Genomic DNA, 9,932 nt, shown 5'->3' on the forward strand with positions numbered 1-9,932 from the left:
TGACTTTTTTATGACTTTTTTAAGCCTTACTATACTATGACGTTTTTATGCCTTACTATACTATGACTTTGATTTGACTTTTTTATGCCTTACTATACTATAACTTTTTAAAAAATTTTTTATGCCTTACTATACTATGACTTTTTTAAAACTTTTTTATGCCTTACTATACTATGACTTTTTTATTCCTTACTATACTAAAACTTTTTCATGCCTTACTATACTATGACTGTTTTATGACTTTTTTATGCCTTACTATACTATGACTTTTTAAAAACTTTTTTATGCCTTACTATACTATGACTTTTTTATTCCTTACTCTACTAAAACTTTTTTATGCCTTACTATGACTGTTTTATGACTTTTTTATGCCTTACTATACTATGACTTTTTTTTATGACTTTTTTATGCCTTACTATACAAAAACTTTTTTATGCCTTACTATACTATGACTTTTTTTATGACTTTTTTATGCCTCTCTATACTATGACTTTTTTATGACTTTTTTATGCCTTACTACACTATGACTTTTTAAAAACTTTTTTTATGCCTTACTATACTGTGACTTTTTTATTCCTTACTATACTATGACTTTGATTTGACTTTTTTATGCCTTATTATACTATGACATTTTTATGCTTGACTATACTATGACGTTTTTATGCATGACTATACTATGACATTTTTATGCCTTACTATACTTTGACTTTGATTTGACTTTTTTATGCCTTACTATACTATGACTTTTTTTAAAAACTTTTTTATGCCTTACTATACTATGACATTTTTATTTCTTACTATACTAAAACTTTTTTATGCCTTACTATACTATGACTTTTTTATACCTTACAATACTAAAACTTTTTTGTGCCTTACTATACTATGACGTTTTAAAAAAAACTTTATGCCTTACTATAGAATTACTTTTATTTGACTTTTTATGCCTTAACCAAACTATGACTTTTTAAAAAAAAATGTATGCCTTACTATACTATGACTTTTAAAAATCTTTTTTATTCCTTACTATGTTAAAACTTTTTTGTGCCTTACTATACTATGACTTTGATTTGACTTTTTTAAGCCTTACTATACTATGACATTTTTACGCCTTACTATACTATGACTTTTTTATGACTTTTTTATGCCTTACTATACTATGACTTTTTAATTCCTTACTATACTAAAACTTTTTTGTTCCTTACTATACTGTGACTTTTTTATGACTTTTTTATGCCTTATTATACTATGACTTTTTTATGACTTTTTTATGCCTTACTATACTGCGATTTTTTTATGCCTTACTATATTATGACTTTTTTATGCCTTACTATACTATGACTTTTTTATTCCTTACTATACTAAAACTTTTTTGTGCCTTACTATACTGTGACTTTTTTATGACTTTTTTATGCCTTACTATACTATGACTTTTTAAAAACTTTTTTATGCCTTACTATACTATGACTTTTTTATGACTTTTTTATGCCTTACTATACTATGACTTTTTATGGCTTTTTTATTCCTTACTATACTAAAACTTTTTTGTGCCTTACTATACTATGACTTTTTAAAAACTTTTTTATGCCTTACTATATTATGACTTTTTTATGACTTTTTTATGCCTTACTATACTATGACTTTTTTATGACTTTTTTATGCCTTACTATACTATGGCTTTTTTATTCCTTACTATACTAAAACTTTTTTGTGCCTTACTATACCATGACTTTGATTTGACTTTTTAAGCCTTACTATACTATGATGTTTTTATGCTTGACTTTGATTTGACTTTTTTATGCCTTACTATAACTTTGATTTGACTTTTTTATGCCTTACTATACTATGACGTTTTAAAAACTTTTTTATGCCTTACTATACTATGACTTTTTTATTCCTTACTATACTAAAATTCTTTATGCCTTACTATACTATGACTTTTTTATTCCTTACTATACTAAAACTTTTTTAAGCCTTACTATACTATGATGTTTTCATGCCTTAATAAACTATGACTTTGATTTGACTTTTTCATGCCTTACTATACTATGACTTTTTTAAAAACTTTTTTATGCCTTACTATACTATGACTTTTTTAAAAACTTTTTTATGCTTTACTATACTATGACTTTTTTATTCCTTACTATACTAAAACTTTTTTATGCCTTACTATATTATGACTTTTTTATGACTTTTTTATTCCTTACTATACTATGACGTTTTATAAACTTTTTTATGCTTTACTATACTAAAACTTTTTTATGCCTCACTATACTGTGACTTTTATGCCTTACTATACTAAAACTTTTTTATGCCTTACTATACTATGACCTTTTTTATGACTTTTTTATGACTTTTTTAAGCCTTACTATACTATGACGTTTTTATGCCTTACTATACTATGACTTTGATTTGACTTTTTTATGCCTTACTATACTATGACTTTTTAAAAAACTTTTTTATGCCTTACTATACTATGACTTTTTTATGACTTTTTTATGCTTTACTAACTGACTTTTTTTATGACTTTTTTAAGCCTTACTATACTATCACGTTTTTATGCCTTACTAAACTATGACTTTGATTTGACGTTTTCATGCCTTACTATACTATCACTTTTTAAAAAACTTTTTTATGCCTTACTATACTATGACTTTTTTATTTCTTACTATACTAAAACTTTTTTATGCCTTACTATACTATGACTTTTTTATGACTTTTTTATGCCTTACTATACTATGACTTTTTTATGACTTTTTTATGCCTTACTATACTATGACTTTTTTATTTCTTACTATATTAAAACTTTTTTATGCCTTACTATATTATGACTTTTTTATTCGTTACTATACTAAAACGTTTTTTTGCCTTACTATACTGACTTTAAAAAAAAAAATGTATGCCTTACTGTACTTTGACTTTTTTTGCATTATTATATTTTGACATTTTATAAACTTCTTCATGCCTTACTATAGTATGACCCTTTTTGACTTTTCATGCCTTATTATACATGACATTTTTTTTACTATATCATGACTTTTTTTTAAACTTTTTTATGCCTCACTATACTATGATGTTTTTACGTGTTGTTACAGTGCCTTATTTTACTATGACTTTTTTGTCTTATTATAGTATGACGATTTCATGCCTTACATATGTATATGATTTTGTAAATAATTTTTTATGAAATTTAATCATACATGTCTATCTTTTATATTTAAGAATATAATGAACATCTACTGACAGGCTTTTGGATCGATATATATTCTATAACATATATCTATAATATAAATGTATAAAATAAACAGCCGTACTAAAATCTATGTTTTTATTAGCAAGACATATATGTCAATACATGTTATTGTTCCAATTCCTAATAGATTTCATATGCAGTTTTTACACATATAGGTTATACTATATATACATATATAAATTCATTTCATATGGAAATATATTTCACATATGGAAATTCAACACATGCACATGTAACAAGTTTGAATATGGGCATTTCTGAATTTAAATTCAGATGTACAATGTTAATAATTTGTTTGGTTAATGGCAAAATTCAAAAGTCAATCATTTTGTTTTGGAGGGGTGGCAGGGTTGCTTCCTCTGTACCAATGTTGAGACCAAACCTACACCCTTGCAGAGAAGAAAGGTTCAAGTATGAGTAGATCAGACACGATGTAAAACTCTCCATGAACTGTCAATTTGTGACCACAGGGACCCTGCAGCTGCTCAACAGACCAATCACAGCCTGTTGCTGGGCAGAGTTCAGATTAGATCAGATTATCAGGTCACTGAGACGATCAAGTTAAACCTCTGAGCCAGAGAAAAACAGTGAGTCTGTTAGAGAAACACACTCAGAAACTCAGCTAACACTCCAACAGTCCTTTGATGAATCCTCACATCAAGATCCTCATGTTCAGTTTGGGTTTCACAATATTAATGTTTTAATTTATATTAATTAGGTATAGAAAAATAACACAGATCAATCACACTCTATGACACTGTTCTCTGTGTTTCTGCAGAAAAAATGTCAGCAGATGAATTTTATCTTAGTTATCTCTAAAACAAAAGAGAAACTCATGCAGGTTAAACCGAAGTCACTGAAGTCTGGAAATTCACCATTTAGTATGTTGGTAAGTGAATGCCTCACCTGCAGCCTGTCACTGTGATTAAAACAGTGTAAATAAAGTTTTGTGTGTATGAAAAATTTAATGGAGGCACACAAGTGTAAGTGTGTATGTGTGTGTGTGTGGGTGTGTGTGTGCGTGTGCATGTTTTCTTAGCAGCAGCTGTGATGAGATTAAATTGAACCTGAGGAGCAGATTAACACTGATCCTTTTAACACAGCACGCAACGCACACGCACGTACAAACACATATACCCACACGCACGCGCGCACACGCACACACGTACACGCACACACATACCCACATGCGCGCGCACACACACGTACCCACACACGCACACACACACATACCCGCGCGCGCGCACACACGTACACACACATACCCACACACGCGCGCGCACACACAAGAAAGAAAAAAGTAAAAAAGAAAGAAAGAAAAAAATCTAAAAAAAAATTTTAAATGAAAATTTAAAATAAATGTAAAAATAATAAAAACATAAAACAATGGAAACATATCAAAAATTTGAAAATAAAATTTGAAAATAAAAATAAAAAATACTAGTGTGGCTCATTTCCTTCAAGTTGTAAACCTTACATACATTAAAAAAGGTTAAATTTAATCACATTTAAAGCACAAACATGACCCTGAGTCCTTTGTTACCTTAACCCGACTCAGGGACCAGGAAGCTTCATTTGTACTATGGAGAACTAGTGTCTGCTGAGATTGGGATTAGTGGAAAGAGGTTGTCTTATTATTTATGAACTGACAAACTAAAGTAAACATGTTATTCTTTATATGAGGAAAAATTGGAAATGTTATTTTTTTCTTTAAGTGAGTTAACTTTGTGTCTGTCAACGCCTGGAGAAGTAGGTGTATCAGTGCTGTGGTCAAATGTGCAGGTGACTCCATGGTGATAGGATCAGAGCGGCATCTGGGAATCCAAATCTCCAGGACCAGGACCAGGACCAGGACCAGGACCAGGACCAGGACCTCCACCAAGGTCAACACCAGCTCTGCGTCCTGAGGCCCACCTGCCCTCCAGACCTGCAGCTGTAATATTTTACATGTAATACTGTTAATTTTCGTTTCATGACAGTGTTGATTAAAAATAAACTTAAAAATTTCACTGCATTGATTTTTTCATGTTTCATCATCTAAGAAAGTTACAAAAGTTATAAATCCGGACAAAACTGTTCACACCATCATTAATGTTACTGCTTCAGAGTTTGGTTTTTGCAGCAAAGCTCCACCTACCTGGTTAATTACCCAGACACCTGAGTGACGAGCTGTTACATGCAAGTAAGAGGTTATACCATGACATATGATATTATTGTGTTGTTATTACTGATTAATTAACATGTGAGCATCATTGTTTTGAGATGATGAGAATCCAGAGCTGGTTGATTTAACAAAACATCATATTTTATATAATGAAGAATCTGAAAAGTTACTCAGGTTATTTATCCAGTGAATGTGGTCGAGTAAAAAGAACAATATTACAAAGCGCCATAAAAGGGAAATAGTGAAGTAAATTATCACAAACTTTTAAATACTGTGTCCACCACTGATTAAGAGGAAGATGAAGATGAACCTTAACCAGAACTGAGGCTGTTGCTCTAAATCAGGTGAAAGTTTCCTGACAACAAGATCCAAATCAGGCCTGAGATCAACAAGGCTTTTATCAGATCACTGATCAGACACACACAGATCTACTTTACCACTCACTTACTTCCTGAAACAGGAGCGATTAAACTGCTGTTTAACCCTGAAGACAACGTCTGAAGTCTGAACTATGGCGCGAAGAGTGACAGTCAAATCCAAAGATATTTTCATGTTTTTTGGCGACACCTTGTGGCCACTGTGTTTATCCAGATCTTGTGTAGGAGAGAAATGCAAAGAAATTCTCTATGTATTCTGATTTTTTTCATTGTATTCCGTATTGATTGTAACTATTTAACCTCATTCTCAATGTGTCATATCACGTACGTTTCTAAACACTAGGCCAGGAAAACTGTAGAAACCCAACAATGCAGGAGGGACAGTAAATCTAAGCTCATAGATCAGGGTTAGAAAATGTGCATCCGGTCACTTTCAACACACTCTGACATCCTCAGCTGGCAGGTGGCAGCTGGGAGTATGTTATCACTCATAGCTAAGGTATTGTTAACAAAACTGGGAGGTTTGGCTCATCGCTCATCCTGGTTCGCTTCAGGTCTCTCAGGGGAGCCACTTGCTTGTTACATAGCTCAGTTTTAAAGCTCCTCCAGTGTAAAGGTGTGTGTCCATGTGTAGTGTGATTATAGATCAGCTCTAGCTTCTATATTAATACTGTGAAAGTATCAAAGCCTCAGTCCACAGAGAAATGCACACAGCCTGTATTCAGAAACTGAGCCTTAAAACCAGCCGTCAGGACTTCTGGAACTTTGTGATGTCACAACAAAGCAGTCACCGCCCCCTCTCTCACCCTCTTCCGATCTTATGGATCAACACTTCAAATAAAACACAAGAGAAGTGTAAACTATGGAAACTTAGGTTGCAAGGTGCAGATATAATGGGAAATTGTAGTTTTTAAACAGGAGTGCTGAAAATCAAATTACATCGAATCCTATTTAAAAATTCAAAATCAACATCCGAATGTTGATTAAACTAAGGACGTTTCTCTGTTGCGTTTCATGTCGCATGTGTCACGTTCAAAATGATGCTTTGTGCACTGTCGCTATAGTAACAACGCTGCATTGAAGGGGTCCTAGCTGCAGAGGAAAAAAAGAACCTTGTCCAGTCGAGTCCATGAAACGGCTTAGGTCTCACTTCAGCCCCTCCTGGTCCAGCGGACTCGCAGACTCGATCCAAGGACTCTGCGGGTGAAGGTCTGGATCTGAACCCGGTTTACGGAGTGAAGACACACAGAGGAAACTACTTTTAAAGGTTTATTACAAAACGCAAGACAAAACATGTCAACTGGGTTTATTCTATTCAAACACGATACAATGACGAACAACCTTCTATCTGCAGGTGAAGCTGAGAAACCACCAACCAAACGAAAACAAGCAACACAACATGGATCTAAATGCAAAACTCTGCTGTGGACAGGAGGAGAACGGCAGCTTCAAGGCCCGAAACGAGGAGAGAGAACCCGGAGCGTGGCGTGGGAGGGAGGGGGTGGAGCGTGGGGCACCGAGTGCTTCTTTTTCGTCTCTATGGGAAGTTTGTAGTGCGACTCCGACAACCTGCCGCCTACACACATTTATAAATAGGTCACCGTTAAATTAAGTCCAATCCAATTCACACAGGGAATCGTTATTCACAAACTCAGTGTCTGCCGCCGTCAGACGGCTCCACACGCAGGAAGCAAAAAGTTGTTGGGGGGGGGGGGGGGTTCAGGGTCCACTGACGTCCAAAGATGATGCTTTTATTTTGGTGAAAGCTGGTCCGTCTGTCAGGGAGGAAAAACTCTGAGACTCTGACTCGATGTTCCTTCATGTTTTGGTCCGAGACGTCCGACTCTGTAAAGAACCTCCAACAGTTTAAAGCTGACACCAGCTTTGACAGATGTTCTGTCACGTCCGCTTGAGTCCACATCTGTCATCAAATCACCAAAAACATTAACTTTGTGGAAACTCCTTTGTTAATACTTGTACCTTTGTCTTTTCAATGAACCAATAAAACAAAACAAATTCCCGTTTTGTTCCAATGTTTTTGTCCAAACGTCAGATTCAGACGTTGAAGTGTTTCCCCTGTTTCAGTCACAATTTCACTTTTGACTTTTTAACTCAAGCAATTTGTTTGGTCATTTTTGGTCCAGATGTTGTCTCAGACAGACGTGCAAACATCTGTCACCAAATCTCACAATAACAGCTGGTTCACAGAATTCACTAGACTTTGTCATTAATAAATGAGCTTTTGAAACATTTTGTCCAGACGTTGTCTCAGATGTGACGTCCACCTTGTTTACACCCGTACCTTCGTCTCTTCAATCAACTAATAAAAGCAACATTTTAATTTTTGTGTTATTTGACCGCTTGAGTCCAGAGGTCGTCTCAGACAGACGTCAACGTTCGATTCCAGATTTTCCCAAATCCCGTCTGTACTTCCTGAAAACTAAATGTAATTAATGAAACCAGTGTTTGCTCAGAAAATCTATGATTAAGTCGATGTTTGAAATCATTTTTGTCTGAATGTCGTCTCAGATTGTCGTCTCTGTTCGAGTCCAAATAAAATATCACACGTTCTTTATGGAAACGGCTGCTTTTTGTCAGACTGGGTTAAACTGAACTCTTGTTTGAAGTCTTGTTTTGCTGAAGTCCAGATGTTGCCTCAGACAAACATCTGTTACAGTATTTTGTTAATGAACTGATTTGAAAGCTTTAACTTGGAAAACGAGACGTCTGCTGAGTCTTTTCCTGTCTGCTGATGATGCTGATGATGATGATGATGATGATGACGATGCTAAACAATGAAGGTGACGGTGATGTTGCTACGGTAACGAGGGCAGCTAGGCCAGGCCTAGACACTCTCTTGATTTTTTTTTTTTTGTTTTTTTTTTTTAAACTTGTGAATCACATTTAAATACCATTTATATTTATATATTACAACATTGTTCCAAATTCATAAATAAGTAGTGCAGTTTCCCCGTCGACCTCCACCAACACCACCACTCTGCTGCTAAAACGAGAAACCCAAACATCAGACGCTGCGGATCGGTCATCAAACACACCCAGCTGAAAAACTACGAATATGGCCGACTAGCTGCAAGTAATAGTCTTCATGCATACATTAATGTGGAGGAACGCCAGCTCCGACCAATCGGCTCGTCTGCTCGGATTTCACATTTTAACCTTTTATAAAATGTCAAATACCAAAGCTATAACACAGTTAACCAATCAGAACGTTGTGCCAATAAGAACTTCAGCCAATCAAAATCACTCAGGGAGGAACTGGGCGGTGACATCCTAGAGGAAAACAAATTAAAAAAAAAAAAAGAGGAGAAAGAAAACAAACATGGAGACGAGTAAAGGAGCCGCTGCTCTGACGGGAACAAGATCAGACCTGTACGGAGGTTTATCAACGACAAAAATCAGCTGATTGTTGTTACTGTTCAGAAACATGGGAGAAAAAAAAATTCTGGTTCAGTTGGAAAATTATTTTTGCGCCGAAACGAAAAGTTGATCAACAGAAAAATTATCAATTAACAATTAAATTCTAGAAAATCTTCAGATTCTGACTCTAAACTCTTCATAAGAGATCGAGGGCAAAGGGGACAAAAATAAATAAATAAATAACAATTAAAAAAAAAAAAAACACAAAAAAACAAATCCAAATTCTGAGAACCAAAAAAAAAATGTCTGAAAGTCTTTTTTCACGGTCCGGACTGATGATTCACTAAACTTTGAGAAAACCATAAACACAGAAACACAGAACTCGGGATTTCTCTCAAATAATAAAAATACTTTGTCGTCAATAAACTTCCATCAAACCAAACTGGCCTGATGTCGTCTGATCTCAGCTCTTTGATTATTAATCAGAAATATCAAACACAAACTGAATCTACAGGTTTCACTGTTGTTGTAAATCTTTTCTGTAGGGACTCAGTTTCCCATAATACTCTGCATGATGAACAGAGGTCCTGGGGCTGATGGGAAATGTGGTGGCAGGTGGGCGTGGCCTGAAACAGATGGACTAGCAGCTGACTCTGATTCCCAGCAGCTCTCCTCAGGTGGCTGATGGGAAATGGGGTGTGGACAGGGCAAAACGAAAGTGACCAGCGTCCTAACAGACAGGTGGAGGAGGGGGCGGGGCTGG

Source organism: Seriola lalandi, unplaced genomic scaffold, assembly GCF_002814215.2.
Source record: "Seriola lalandi dorsalis isolate HSWRI2012SDOR001 ecotype SW California unplaced genomic scaffold, Sedor1 jcf7180002054342, whole genome shotgun sequence".
In the NCBI taxonomy this organism is placed as follows: domain Eukaryota; kingdom Metazoa; phylum Chordata; class Actinopteri; order Carangiformes; family Carangidae; genus Seriola; species Seriola lalandi.